This window comes from Acanthaster planci, linkage group LG03 (assembly GCF_054643075.1).
Source record: "Acanthaster planci isolate LZ-2023a linkage group LG03, COTS_SCS, whole genome shotgun sequence".
Classification (NCBI taxonomy): domain Eukaryota; kingdom Metazoa; phylum Echinodermata; class Asteroidea; order Valvatida; family Acanthasteridae; genus Acanthaster; species Acanthaster planci.
Window position 1 is genome coordinate 19,756,658 of NC_141779.1, and position 15,451 is coordinate 19,772,108.

At 40.6% G+C, this 15,451-nt stretch overlaps 1 protein-coding gene across 3 annotated transcripts in view; it reads left to right on the forward strand.

Annotated features, from left to right (window-relative positions):
* Positions 1 to 559: 559 nt before the first annotated feature.
* The window catches only part of LOC110991131 (uncharacterized), a 48,962-nt gene continuing 34,070 nt past the window's right edge, over positions 560 to 15,451 (forward strand). Inside the window, exon 1 of one of the 3 annotated variants that reach the window (XM_022256328.2) lies at positions 560 to 1,067. The gene's annotated coding sequence lies outside the window, so the exon portion shown is untranslated. Of the gene's footprint in view, positions 1,081 to 1,549; positions 1,665 to 15,451 lie in introns of those variants that run through there. The other 2 variants (XM_087134624.1, XM_087134625.1) reach the window with 2 other exon arrangements.

Genomic DNA, 15,451 nt, shown 5'->3' on the forward strand with positions numbered 1-15,451 from the left:
CGTTTATGTTTATTTCGTCGGCATCGTTGAATTCTGAATAAAGGTGGTGTTCTTCGCTCAAGTGAATAAACTCTAAATATCAAGTGTTATGTGTTTTTAGTGTGGAAACAATACGACAATACGGGAAAATTGTCACTAGTATTTTTTTTTCCAATTTTTCAAGATGATGTCATTGTTTAGCACAATGACTGTTGGGATTTAGGGAGGGAGAAATTCTGGAAAAGGAAGACCTTGAGTTAACACAGTAAATTTGTAACTTCATTCTAGAGCCACTTTCATGAAACGCCATTACTCTCATAGACCGTGAGGACATGAATCAGGTATCTTTTCTTTGTAAGGCCCTCTCTTTACTAAAATTCACATGATAATTACTTCTGTGATTGTTTGTTGTGTCTCGTGAGGATAGTGAAAGTGTACAGGAGCCTTGAGTTTGACGCCGGCAAGACTCCCCTCCCATTGTTGCATAAACAGGCGGCTATTTCACACTGCCTACGGGGAACACACAAGTAAGCGTTCAAAGATTCAAGTATAATATGGGTGGGCGAAGGCTTGTGAGCCAGCCGATCGCTTCCGTGGGAGCAGCTTTGTGGGTTGAAAGCTGACATTCTGTTGCTAAGAACTGGAGTGAAACACAAACTGTAACAATAGCGTTTGATCACATCAAGGCCGTCGGTAGCCAATAAATTAGGCCAACTGGCTGTCGGTAAGAGGGATGATTATCTCATGATCCAATGGTTTTGGGTATTCTTTCCGGCTCATGCCACCTTCTCTGTGGTCTCCCTGAAGGATGATGATCGGTACGGGATCGGAGTGTGGTTAACTGTCAGACTTACAGTGCGATGGATTCATGTAGTGGGCGTATTACTTCGCCGGTCTAATTGAGTATCCCCATCATAAAAGCGATCACTCTGGGGTCCTGCTCTTCATTCGCTCGGTATATTCATCTGCTTGGTCATCGTAACATCACTGCGTCACTTGAGGAGGAAACACACGCAGACTTTTCAGGAGTTCCCAAGTTATCATCGAACCAGTTTGGCGTTTTGGAGGAAGGAGCCGTCACTGCTGAAGTGAGTTGTAGTGGTAAGTCCAAATTGCCTTAATAAACATTTTCAGATACGTGTAACGCCACTCTCAATTCGAACTTCTTTTAGAATTATCCCTTAGTGCAGGCCAGTATAAGGACGTGCCCAAGTGATTCGCAAATCAAATAAATGGAATTCGTAATTGGCATCAACCAAGAATTTTTTTCGCACAACTACTTTAATGTATCTGCCCTGCAAAGGAAAAATGAACTATATTTAAAATTGAACGACAAAGGTTTCCTTTTACAGGTCACTTCAAAATAATCAATGTTACATTAACAGAATTGTGTAATAGAAATACATGCTTGTCCGCTCGTCACATTGGGAAAGTAGACCTTGTGCAAAAGGGGAGCATGCGCAGTGACCCCTCTGTTTTGGTGAGTGACGTTTTCCGTCTTCCTGCCTCCGGGCAATAAATATGTGTTCCAACCCAGAGACAACCGGAGCGTAAAGATGCATTGAAATGTGATTAAAATCCAATTTGGTCAGACGCAGCCAGTCAAGCGAGTGGTCCACTTCTGTATGAAAATAATTACACGTTTACATTAGGCTTGGACACGTGAGGAGGGAGACGGGCTTCAGGTAGGTGGGAATCAGTGTGCCTTAAAGAACAGGCCATGAAAAATGGACACAAGACGCATGGTTGCAAAATTAAACTGTTTCTAGTCCCAGACTCGTGGAACTGCTTGCACAGAGTGGACTTCCATGGGCTCTATTAAACTGGAGACTTAAACTATGCTTCGGTACTTCTGTATTCGTTTCTAGGCAAACCCCCTGCTTGTTTCTCCCAAAAGTTGTTTCGCGGGTTCGGTTCGCCCCTTTCTTCATCAGCAAATAGAGCCTAAAATTTCCATTTGTTTCCTCTTCATTTTATTCAAACTATTTTGTTTTGCTGTTCTGCATTATTTTATTAAGCTTTTAACACACTATTTTCATTTCCCTATAGTGTTTTTTTTGCATGATTATAATAGTATGTAAGTAGTTTAAAATTTGTGCGAGGTCCGTATGGAAGCCAGTTTTTAACCTTGTACTCTGTGTGAAGCAATTGAAAATTCACTTAATATTCACGTTATTCAGCATCAATACACCTCCCCAAGGTATGGGGGAGAGACACAATACCTTCCCACCAGAAACTATGGAGGTTGTCAATAGGTCCCACGCCCGTTTGTAGACTTTACACAGTGCTTCATCAGCCTCCATATAATTCACAGAGCACACGGAAAGGAATGGCCACATCTGGCTATTGTCAGTGCTTTTTTACTTCGTCTAGTATGCGTTTGGCGTTCGAAAGAGATAAACAACTGCTTGAGTAGCTTTTTAATCTATCCTGGGTTCCTGTTTGCGTGACGTTGTGCGGGCGAATGGACATGTTTGTATCCTACGAGCTTGGCTCTACTAAACGCTTGAAATGTTCTCGTGGTTGCAGGGATCTTGAGTTCCCTCGTTTCCTCTCTGGAAGCAGCCATGCGACGAACCACAGCGCATGTGTATACCAACACATTTCCTTTGTTGACATTGTTCAGAGAAACCGAACGCTTTCAGTGAAGCAGAAGGGGTGGCGTAAGACCAGAAGTGGGGCCCATAGGCAGTCCGTAGGCCACGCCGACCTTAGTATCATTAAGTATACGACTCTCCCTACCCACGACATGAAGCAAATGAAAGTGATTAACAATTAGGCTTTATGAGTTCGTATAGAAAATCTACTGCCTGCAAAATAAACTACAGAAACACATACAATTGTTAAAAAGTCACTACTACAGAAGCTTAGGTATTAAATTCCATCGCCACTCGTAAATACGAGAGATGTTGTACTGAAAAGATAAAACGGAAAACATGCACTATTTTTCTCACACGTTAAATACAGGCAGCAAGTTACACTTGACTTTTTTACTTCCGTGCTTAGGTGATAAGAAGTTTCGTAACAGATTGAGAGGTTACGGAAGGTATATCTGAAGGTCTTTAACATTCTCGAAAGGTGGTAAACCACGCCCAAGACCGCCTTCCCGTGTGTGTCCTTTAATTACGTTCGAAGGTGCTAGCGCATGAACGGTGTTCCCGCTGAGACCAAAAACGCAGGCCACAATACGGTTCATTCATGCACACTGCTCATCCGTTGCTCACTACCTACATGTGAGGATGTTGGTTATTATGGCTGATACCAATCATAGCATTATACAAGTGCTTCGGCCGTATTTGTGGTTCTTGCAGTGTAAACAGACCTGCAGCCAGGGTTTTGTTTGCAAAGTAGAAATTCCGTCCCAATGTAGATAACAATGCTTAAGGAAAATGTGAAAACATTAGTAAGATAAGAGCGAGCTTTTAATGGGGGATCCTTTTATCTCTATTTTAATCATATATTGGGTTCCATTTATGATATCCGTTTTCACCGTCTCTATTTAGAAATCATATCGGCATACCAAACCTTCCCTCCTTTTTCCCGGGTCCACCAAGAGCTGATGAACAACAGCTTGCAGCCTATAAGCCTATATATGCTGTAGGCATAGGGGAGGGGAATCCTGGGGTGTCTGGACCTTTAAGGGGGCACGTGAATGCCCCCCCCACTGTGGCGCTGCTGTGCATTTACAATCCATTTCCCGCCCCGATTTTGCTTATCTCATTCAGAGTCCCAATTTTGTTCTAAAATCCCTCAGCTCGTCAAACAGGTTCTGTCTGCATCGTTATATACATTGGTCATTCTATATATTAGCGGTCCATTTTTTTTGTGTCCCTGTCATATTTGACATAGGAGTTTGTAAGTTCAGAACACATTCTCTAATTTGCAAGAGTGATGAAATAACAAAAATTACCTGCCAAACAAATAAAAATAGTTTGAAATTAATTCCAGTGATATTTCCACCTCACATTACGCAGGTTCAATATAACAGGGACACAGAGGCTGAATTAGTATATAGAATGACCCACATAATTAGTACCATTTTTTGCAATGTACTTGTGTAAACGTTTTGAGGCAAGATAAGGATTTTTCAAGTTTTGCTGCAAGGTTAAAAAAGTTGAACTTCTTGACCGCAAAGATGCACACACAAGTTTAATACTTTACAACTAAAGTGATTATAAAAACGGAACTTCCTGGGTGTTTGATTAGTTGACGCAGAAAAAACAGCCAAGATGCTTACTTGTAATTTTTTTTATCGTAGGGACATCTCATTTTGAAGTGTTGTCACGCCATGGGGCGATTTATTAAATTAATTACCCAAATTTCATTTTGCAAGCTGCATGCCACTAAGCCCGTTCAAATATTTTTTAAGACATCGACGTGTGCAATATATAAGCTTTCCTTCCCGACTATTTGCGTGCGAAAGTTTGGTTTTTAAAGAAATCCTGAGACATATCACCTGTCACTGTCAGTAAGCATGCGTAGTCACACAGGGTACGGAAGCCATGAATACGTCGTTGATGCCATACGATAACGTAGCTGCTTGTGGACTTTTATGGTGTCATTCTCAAAGTACACTTCCATTTACGATGACCATCACTTGTTGGTAAGTTGCGAGGAAAAATAGGAGGAGTTTGGATTCACTTCAGATCGCTGCTTATAAGAGCATGACGCATTTTATGTCCACGTGTGCATATTAACTATAGAAAGCTTTATGAGCTAATTGCTGAGAACGGTACACGCATGGCTAATGAATTCTTGTCGAAAAGGCCATATTTCTTTTAAACTTTGACACCAAACTTTTGCCAACACGTTTCCAACTGTTTGTCTTGTTTTGATGTACAGCTCTCTCTCTCTGATATCTCAACTAGTTTTGTGGTCCTAGAACTAATTCATCAGGCTAATTGGTCATAGATTGTGGACTTCTATTATAAATCGTCATATAAACAGAGTGGTCGGGTAATCCTAACAAACACAATGGCCTGTATTGTCTCCAGGGACTTTTACCAAGGCCCTTTCAATGCGCCATATATCAATTGCGATGCTGTTGTCTGACGGCTTGTTAAGAGTTAGAGGTCTGCTACCTGGTTGTTCGTATCTGTGCTGCGACAATTTATGGACCACTGCGAGAGCACTGTAAGTATGGGAGTGAACTGGGAGTGCATCTTTTCACTGTACGTTCTGTGGCGTGCAGAGCATCCTTATTAAATTAGTCCAGTGCCTGTTGCCACGATTAGGACCCCATTAACAGGTAAAGTGTTTATGACTGCAGCCATCTAATTGTTTTTACAATGGTTTCATCGAAATGGGTGCTTTTTCCACAGCGTCTCTTCGTTTCAAAAACGACCGGCGTGATTTCGTGGAAGGTCTATTGCTATTTGTTGAAAAATCTAATCAGTCAAATTAGATCGTAAATAACGTCTTGTATAAACATGTTGACGAACATTGATACTGCAAGTCCAATCGTGACTCAAGCAGCCATGTCTTTTTTCCCAGTGAATGAGGTTTGTGTATACTAGACCAAGACAGATCTATTACAAAAGCACATCAATAGCAATTTCCATTTGTATATACACAGTATTAGGAAAGAGGAAAAAAGAAATTAGGATTACTGAAAGGCGCAGCATGTATAGCCCAACCAGTTTAGAGAGTTGGGAAAAACATCAACTCTCTCGTCTAAAAAGACAAGGTGTCTGGTATTTTCTGTATATCTCAGCAATGTCTGTACGAGACATAGTGGTCACAAAATTGCGGTGAAATACTCCCTTCCCATTATCATTTATTCACCTCCAACCTTTCTTGCGTCCGCAAGTGGCAGTGCATTAATTGAAATGCATTTAATTACAAAATGACCGGAATGTTGACAGAAGTTCCTCATTAAACTGTGCATATATGCCCTCCCCTCAGCCGTGTCATTGCGTCGTATTTTACACAAGTCATCCAGCGGAGTGCACTGTTAAATGTGAAATCAAGTTCAAAACTGTCATTTTCGGTTTATCGGTGGAAAATTAGTTTTCTTTTCTTAAGCTGTAACCCGCCCTTAAAAGGCATGTGAGCTATTTACTGCGATTTGAAAAGTGCCGGAAGATGGCTTTACCTCTGTTGGTGTGTATTCTTTATGTACACATTTGACTTCCATTAAACGATTGCACCTGTTCTATAAGAACGGTATAATTTACGGAAGAGATAATAGCTTTGTTTCATTTTCGTGTCCCTTTAGGGTTTCACTTTGCAGCGGAACTCTACATTCACTTTTTTTTTTTACTGTTTAGAGACATATTTGCACTACCCTCTAGGCTGCCCTAAATCTGTGTGTAATTAATGCTTATTTTTACACCATTGTCCCTGCGCTTTTCCTTCGCTACCTGAAAGGGCTACATGCCCGTCGTGTGGGTTCATATTAAAAATGCGGCAAAGTGAATAGCCTGGGAACCTGTCTTCATTAGTTCAACCGGGACAGTCACCAATGTGCTTCGGCCAGTTTATGTCCCGAGGGAGGGCTGTTATTGGACTGGATCTAAGCTGAAAGAACGCCTTCCAAGTGTTGTTCTTGTGTGGTTTCATTCATGGGCGCCTATGACTGTTTCCTATATTCAGTTGACCTGAAGGATCTCCTGCCCGCACTCATTGGCAGTGTCATTTAGGTAAATTCATATATCAAGAATGTTCCAAGGAATAGCGCACCCAGCAATCAAGAAGGTTCAAAGTGGAGGGCATATCACCATCAGTGCATTACATCAGGTGAATGCATAAGATTTAGATAGCTCTGCTTAGTGTTCTACATTTATGGTTCGAACTTTACAACATCTCTATGATACAACAATACAGACCATTTCTAAATGTAATAATTGGCATTCATTTCTTTTTAATTGGGCGACTCAAAAAAGGCGGTGGGTAATTTTGCAGGATTAAAGCATTACTAGTTATTCATAGAGGAACAAAATACCCATGTACGTAGCTTTGATATGTACACTTGGGGATTCGGGATCCTAGCGTGGAATCTAACTCAGCGACGCTACATTGTTCTATTAAACGAAGCCAATGCATTGCTTTAGTGACAAAAGGGTGCAATGTAGACAAAAGCAATAAACCGCCGTTTGTGTATGTTCCGGACCTTGAAGGCAACGACGCAACTCCCGCTGTGGAGAAAAGCCTGGAAGGCTTAGCCTATTTGTCGTGGTGCAATAGTTATCTTTTCCGAAATCTAACATCATTCCATTGTTAACTGGATATATTCCTGTGCTGACTACCCGAGAGTGTTATGTTCCTGCGTGTAGTCTGAAAACTAATGCGTACTGGGTTTTTGTTAACGAAACACATAAAAAGGCGTAAAGTGAGAGTTGGTTTTTATCTTCTGGATATTTATAAACATGTGCCATAGAAATAAAATTGTATCAAGCTTTGTAAACCTGCATAGTGTCAAGATGTTTGCGGCATTTTTTGCATGAACGAGCGGGGGCAGTCTGTGCTATTACGGCCAGTTCGTGCGATTACGTAGGAAGAAAAGCACACCAACGCCGAAGGCACGCGTTGTCTAGCACCAAGCAGCGCAGGTGTAGAACTCAATTGTGGCATTTACGCCTTACACCGTCCTATTGAGCCTCACCGAAATGGATGCCCTTGACTTTGACCGATCTCGTGAACGCTTTCCATCCTCAAAAGACAGACGAGAGCTATTCTGTTGTAAGATGTGACGCAAATACACTTGCACGGAATCTGGTCAATAATACGCCACGGCATGTGGGCGAAAATTCCAAATTTACCCAACACCTCTGAAATAGGAACCGACAACAAACCGAGGATTGTTTTCAGTTTTCCTGTCTAGTTTTACTGGTCAGCAGTGTTTAACAGAGGCCTTCTATTCTGCACCACAATATGCGGGCTGACGCACAAAGCAAAGACAAGAGGGGAAAAAGGCTAGGAAATGGCGATGGGATGAAAGCGCTTTTGAAAGAAGAGAGAAAATGAATGGTGTTTACTTGATGGCAACAAAATGACATAAAAGCTGACAAACGATAAACTTGATGTTAGAGAGAACGACGCCAGACATGAATGGCACATGTGAGGCATATTAATTAAAACCATATTACACCGTTACATTGCTTCTTTTGCCACCTGTGGCTGCTGAGAGCGCCCTCTACATTAATCAAAGGAACAAAAACATCAGTACTTTTGATTCAGGCGTCATGTACGATTTGTATCTCTGAGCATGAGATACATGCATTACATGCATATCTATCCATATCCATTACATGCATATCCATCCATACAAAAAGTTTGATCCAAAACTGAGATAAATCCACAAAGTATTTAGTAAGGGATTTGCACGGATGAGAGTGCATGCAAGAACACCTTAAGCGTCTTATCGGATGGTGGCGTTAATATTTGTTGCCTTCATAGATTCAGTTTGTTCGTGTATTTATTTTTCGGTCAGTCAAAAACAGGAAGAAGAGTTGTATTTAATCTTCAAAACAAATTTAACCAGGACTAAACGACAGGTCATCAACAACTGCATTTGTGCTTGAAAGGTGGGCAACAGTAGACAACCGATTACAGGGCCCATCGGGACCGATGTAAAAGCTATCACACTGTACCGAATCAATAGTCCTATGGGGAAGTAGGCAGACTATCGGCCGAATGAAATTCAGACCCAGCGTGTATTGAGAGCTCGGATAGCTGTCTGGATTCGAATGGATCATTTTGAGTGATTGATGTTCATTATCGTTGTCAAGTTGAGGGTATTTGATAGATCAAGCATCTTTATATCATTTTTTTCCAGTCTGTGTCTTTTAAAGCCAATTTTACGCAGTGCCAGTGTTTTTATAGTTTAAGGGGCATCACATTTGCAATCGTGTCAATCTTGCTTGATATCCAAGATGTGAAAAGGGGGAAATTCCCGCTTGTGTCAATAATGAAAGGCCTCCCAGACCTGAAACAGTTCAGCTGGAAAATTGAGTGTAACGATTTTTGCCATGACATCCGGAGTGCTCACGGATACGGTCTTATAACATATAAGTTGGCCATATAGTTTGCATCTCCCTGACTGCATCTAAAGGTTGTCGCATTTATTAAGCTGACCGCGCAGTGGAACATTATCCACCAGGATCAATTTTGACTCTCAGTAAGTGTTTACCGGCATCGGTATTCATATTAAAATATTGGTTTATTGCTGTAAGACTATACTTTCGCTTCGGTAACATTAAAGCGGTGAGACACATTCAACACAAATAGATGATGCACCCTCCGGATGGAGAGCTTTCTGCAAGAAAGCTTGGTATACAGTTTGATATAGTATTCTCTGAAATCCGGGTCACTACAAGTTTACTTAAGGTGTTCTTAATTCTACACTGTTTGAAATCAGTGTCTGTGTTTAAACCACTCACTGTCAGCCCTTAAAAAGGGAAGCATTGATGGTGTGTGGAGACATTTCGCTGCCTCTATAGCATTCCTTTCAACTGCAAAGTGCCCGGCATTATTGCGCAGGCCACTTCATTTCTTATGAGTAAGTCAGATTCAAAAAGTGTAATTGAAGGGAGCCAGAAAGCTCAAAGAGAAAACAACTGATAATATAGGAGATACAAAAATGAACGTAATTTTGTAGAATTGACAATTATTTTTTTATCAATTCAAAGTTAGCCGTGTATGACAAGGCCCAATTTAATTGCAGTTGGAGTTCGTTAATTCAGTGACCCGACAGTTGATCTTATCGGAAATTGATACAATAAGATAGCATGCTAAATGGAAGTATTTACAAAATGTTTTTAAATTAATACTTGCTTATTGTTGCTGTTGCTTAATGAAGCGACTAAAGAATATCTAAAAAGTCACCCTGTGCGGATTTTTAAACGTGTTTTATTTAATTTTAATGGTGACTACAATGTACATCAATGCGTCGGTTTATAAAAAATAGAATTAATAGGCCCTTTTTAGGTCAGTTTTGGATAAAAGAAATTTGATATTTGTTTGAGGAAAAGAAGACTCGTTTATTTAAATAGCCTATTTAGTTAGATTTAATATGTGCCTACAGCCCTGATCTCAGACAGTACTTAGAAAAACCTTAAGTTTTGTCGTTTAAACTAAAACTTCTCTATAAGCCCGGCCGGCATTTGTCATCTTTTAAGAGGTTTGAAGTCACACAAGGCTTATGGGAAATATCGTGTAACTGTTCGCTCAAATTTAATGTATTTTAAAATCGCAAGAGCCGATTTTGAAGAAAAAAGGGGCATTTGTTATATAAACAATTTAGCCTATACCAATGAGGAATGCGATTTAGCAAGAGTAGGGTTCTCGGCTTATACAGTATGAGGCAAACGGGCGTGGCCGCGTAGGGCAGTGGTCGTCAGCCTGTCCTCGAAGCACTTCTCTCCGTGATGTGTGGAACAAGTTTTGTTGAATTAAATTATTTTTGGTTTCTGTGAGAGAATATTTCGTTTCATTAGAGTTCTTTTAATCGTGTATTCGTCACCCTTCATAATACTTACAATGTATTGCGGCAGAGTATAGCAAAATGCAGTGTTTATAACATCACCTGTTGGTGAGGGCAAAAAACTATTACACATTGTTTTCATAAATCCTATAAAGGGGTGATCGCCAGAGGGAGTCACGTGGCGCTAAACAAAAATTGTGAAAAAATTATCTTCTCGGTAGATGTATTTGCTTTGTGGAATGATGTTGCCAAGAAAGCCTTTATGACTGGTATTTATGAATAAAATCATTACAACAGAGTAACCTGTGATAAATATCACAGGTTACTCTGTTGTAATGATTTTATTTATAAATACCAGACAGTTGAGACATCCCGAAAGGGAGAGATGAGGCACCGCATGGCTTATCTTAACTTTTTGGGGTGTTAAATGGAATTTAGGCTCCCTCAAAACAAATTCCCGTTGCCCTTGCTGACTTCGCTCGTCGCCCGGCGCCCGAACGGGGCGCTTGGAAGGTCTGATGTCTTTGCACTGTGATTGCCTACTAAGTGCAGGACCTCCGACCGCGAGGTTATCACTTCCTATACCGAAGCGTTATTTGAAGTTTTTTGGTTAGCCAATGGCAATGCTTTGGCATAGGCCAAAATGTCGGCTTATATCTTAAACACATGGCCGTGATACAATCACAGTAATGTTTCTTCTTACTAAATTTCACTGATCACGTGTCTTTTGGCGATATATTTTAAACCATTGGTTATTTTGATCAGTTTGGATGAACTAATAAAGTGTAGTTAGAATATTTTCAGCAATGAGGAAGAAAACGAAAATAGTGAATTGATAACAGCCACGTTGAGCGAGCTCCCGCCTGGCAATTACCTACAATGCTCTGCACGTTGTTAGCTGTGACCCGGCTTGACGTATTTCCTTCACTAAAATTTGTGCAAGACCATCAGCCCTTCCCAGCGCCCTGTTCGGGTCCTAGGCGACGTGCGAATTTGTTGACTTGACGCCGGATGACGTGTAAACACACACAATTGTCCTTCTTTGTTCCAGGAAAGACATATACACTCGTTTAAGAATTTTATTTTCACTTCCACGGTTAACATATAAATGCCTTCGTGCTTGGTTGGGTCAAAGCACGGAAGATGATCCTACACGCAGACGTGGCAATTTGGTGGCCCCGACTCCAACCTACTAACAAAACGGAAATGCCTTGAAGATCTCCTTTGTTTGGGTGAGCCGATTTGCTTGGGAGCGAAACTGCACTTACAAAAGAGATAAGATTACAAAATCCCAACGTGCAACTCACTTTGTATCGAGAAAATTGACAACAAAACACACTTGGCCACGGGTGACGCCTATATACGCTGTGGGCATGTGGGCACGAGCCACATTTTTACCAGGGCAGTCGAAACAGCGAGGAAAGGGATGAAAATACTAATGGCTATACTCAAGAGTTGTGCCTCCCTGCATATTTTATGGGCGTCATAATAAGATGCAAATTAAGAATTTGCGGGGAAAAAACCCGCCCCAACAACGTTTTGGGGGTTAAAAAAATCTGACGTTAACTGGCTATACGTTCACAATCGTGATTTGGTTTTGTGCAGTACTACCGGTGAGTCCTTATTCTACTACAAAATGGGCACTACACCGGCTCAATACATTCTACGCCATCTCACGCGGCACAAGCCACACGAGTGCCAGTCTCTATACAAGAAAATTGTTTATGACTACTCACAAGAGGTACATACCGTAGAGTGGCTCGGGAAGTGTTTGAACAAACTGAAGTCAAATCGTTGACTTGGTCAATTTTTATTACCTTGTTGTTACCTTCTACTCAAAAGGTATTTATAAGTTATTTATGGGAATAAATAAGCTTGACAGATCTTAAAGGCTGAAAAAAGATGGGCTCAGGAGAATTACCGCCAACGATTCATAGTCCCTCGCCTTCGGCCGGGTAGTTATCAATGTCTATTTCCCTTTAATAACCAGTCTTAAAAGAACGTGTAAGACTGGCAAGGCACTTATTTATTCCCTTAATCTTATTCATTGAAACTCCCTGAAGTTATCACTGTCATCCTTAAATGTAAAATCAAATATGTAAGGTGATTTACAAACTAATGCTTTGAATTTAAAAATATTAATAAAAACCCAGGAGACGAGCAGCTCGGTATGTATGGTTTTAGACTCTAATTCTTTCATATCCTTTCAGGACTCTCCCCCTTTCTCTCTCGTTTCACATAGCAAACGTAAAATCCATGACGACGTACATTCGAATAATCACAGCCAATCAATAATAAAATAAAAAGACAACATTTTTTCAGTGTTTAAAGAAGGATGATGATGAGACTTGCAATAAGTGGCACTTGAAGTAAGATTTCAAGCTTTGCGTAGTGGAAGTTACATGAACTGTAGTTTCCGGGCACACCATGGAATTCATCTCTTCAGAAGAGGTGTGGCTCTGAGAAGAATCAGTGCGTACCAACTTGACGTTTCGGCCAGGATGCTGTGGCAGTCCTCTTTTTACATACAAACCTATAGCTCAAGTGGCGCTTTTTCACAAGATTCATTCTTAAATCGAAACAAGGGCAGACAATGAAGTATCGAAAATGCTACAGTTTTATACAGAACAGTATGCATTTAAACAATTGCCATACAGCTAAACTTTTCGTTTTATGTTTTAAGCATGTAGCTTGACTAGGTACGGTAACGATTATTCACCATCACTTACAGCAACCGCTTGTCAGGTTGATAAAATAATATTAGTTATGACAGATTGTCTGTAAGAACAAGATATTGATGCAAACGATGGGTCAGAGAGAACCCAGCCCCGCCTTTGTTTTGGTCATTGTTGTACTGCTATCTCAGGAATCCTTTTCCAGACATGGGGAGTGTTAATATAGTAACAATCGGCTGGAGCGTGTATAGGGATCGGACTTGTTGGGGGTGTTCCTCTTTCCCGTTTCGTGCCCTGATATACAACAATTCATTTCCAAATTTTTCAGCGCTTTCAAAGAGCTCATTAAAAAAAGACGCGCTTGCTCTGGCGGAATTTGAACCAATGATCTCCAGCCTGGATAGGGCATTGGCAAGCCCAACACTGCCATTAATGAATGTCGTTCATTTCTTATCTGTGTGACCGGACAAGGGCTGGTTCTTTGTCAACGTGACCGGAATATGGCGTGCAAAGTTAGCATTCAATCCACGTATACAGATATCTCTATTCCTAATAAAGATATCTCGATCAGGAATAGAGGTATCTCTAGTCCGGGAATAAATGTTAATTTGGCACGTCTAAGAATAGAGAGATATCTGTATACGCAGATTAAATGTTAACTTTGCACGCCGTACCAAAAGTCCAGTGTATATACTGTGATAATCTCGTCTTCTTGCATTATGAGTCTGTGGTTATCTTGTCAACATCTTGTCAGTATGACATAGTATCCTTGTATTCTACTGACGAGCAGTTGTAGTCGGTATGACATGATCCCACTTATGGTATGTTTTCAGCAATGGCACGCTAATGTTAAGCACCAAATCTGTTTTCAAAAAATACCGATACCACGGCATGAAGTTTCACAGAACTTGACAGTTCTCTACACCGAGAACGGTACTTGACCGTGTGTAAGCGCTTTACATAAGACGTATTGGAAAACTTCCCTTTGCTGTTTTAACCTTATATAGGGTCGTCAAGGAGCTTTCACTTCCAATTTGCACGAGGATATTACTACAGAGATTTGCCGCTTGAAAGTATTATGTGATTTCCCAGTGGTTATGAAATAACTGAGCAACAAACGGCTGCTTGCAGGTTCCAAATGCAGGATGTTGGAAGAGTGCATTCACCGAACCTCGTGTTGGATTCGAGCAACAGTTACAGCTACCGACTTCAGTGCACTGTTGGTCTGAGTTTGCAGGTAGAAGAGTATGAAAGTGAAGGTTATTATAATGAAACATCACATCTTCATTTCTTTGGAGACCGAGAAGAGTAACTGAGCAGAAATCTCTTTTACAAGTATTGCAGCCACATTCAGGCATGTTTTCTAACAGGGTGCATGCATTTCAAAATCGAGATTTGAGGATCAAAACTTTCTGTGAAACTGTATTTGAAGTGAAGTGAGTCTAAAAGACTTTTCTGTATTGCTGAGCAAAGAGAACTACTTTGGACAGAATGGGTTCATTTCTCAATTTGCAAAAGGGCTACTTTTGTGCATATTACTTTTAGTGTGTCGCAACGGCAATTACAGTGGTTTCACATTTTAATCGCTTTTTGTGTTCCCCGCAGAGAACATTTTCTCTCTCTTTTTAGATGCAGGTTATTTAAGAAAAAATGTAAAGTTCTTTCAGCTTGCAGTGGAAATTAAATAGTTTTCTCTTCGAAATACCTTATATTGCATTTTCATTTAAAGTATACAATGAAAAGTTAAATACCGAATCCAAAATTACTTGGGGATTTTATTTTACCATAAAAACAAAATACTCTTCAAAAGAAAAAAATGCTCATACGTTTTCTAGCCTAATTAAAAAACTCCAATCAAACACCTTTCTAAACGAAACATACTAAAGAATCCTATGGCCATTTTCAATATCGTGTTAGTCGTGGGTGTCTTCGCAATGAAAGTTTCTATCCAAATGACATTCAGCTCCTTATTGAGCTGTTAAGTTCCAACATGAATACTGGGAATAGGCCATGTATGGAAGCAGAAATTGGGCTAGTCGCTTGCCCTTGTCAAGTTATTCTGATTCGCGCAACTTATCTGTTAGTCTTCAGTTTCAACATGCCCTTGAACATCTCACAGGCCCATGAAAATCTGCGAAGGGATGTTAGAGTATCTATCAAAACAAATAATTTTCATATGTCCACCGCGCTGTCCATCAAAGCCTTGAAGCGACAAACTGTGCGCATTGAGCGTAGCATGGTAAAAGTAATATCCTTTTTGCGGGTATTATATCTTCGGAGTCAGCAGAAAGAGCCAGCGGGAAATGATTCACGCGGAATTCTTGCACGCGGACGAGAAACGGATATTGATTTCCCGGGACAAACTAAGCGGGAT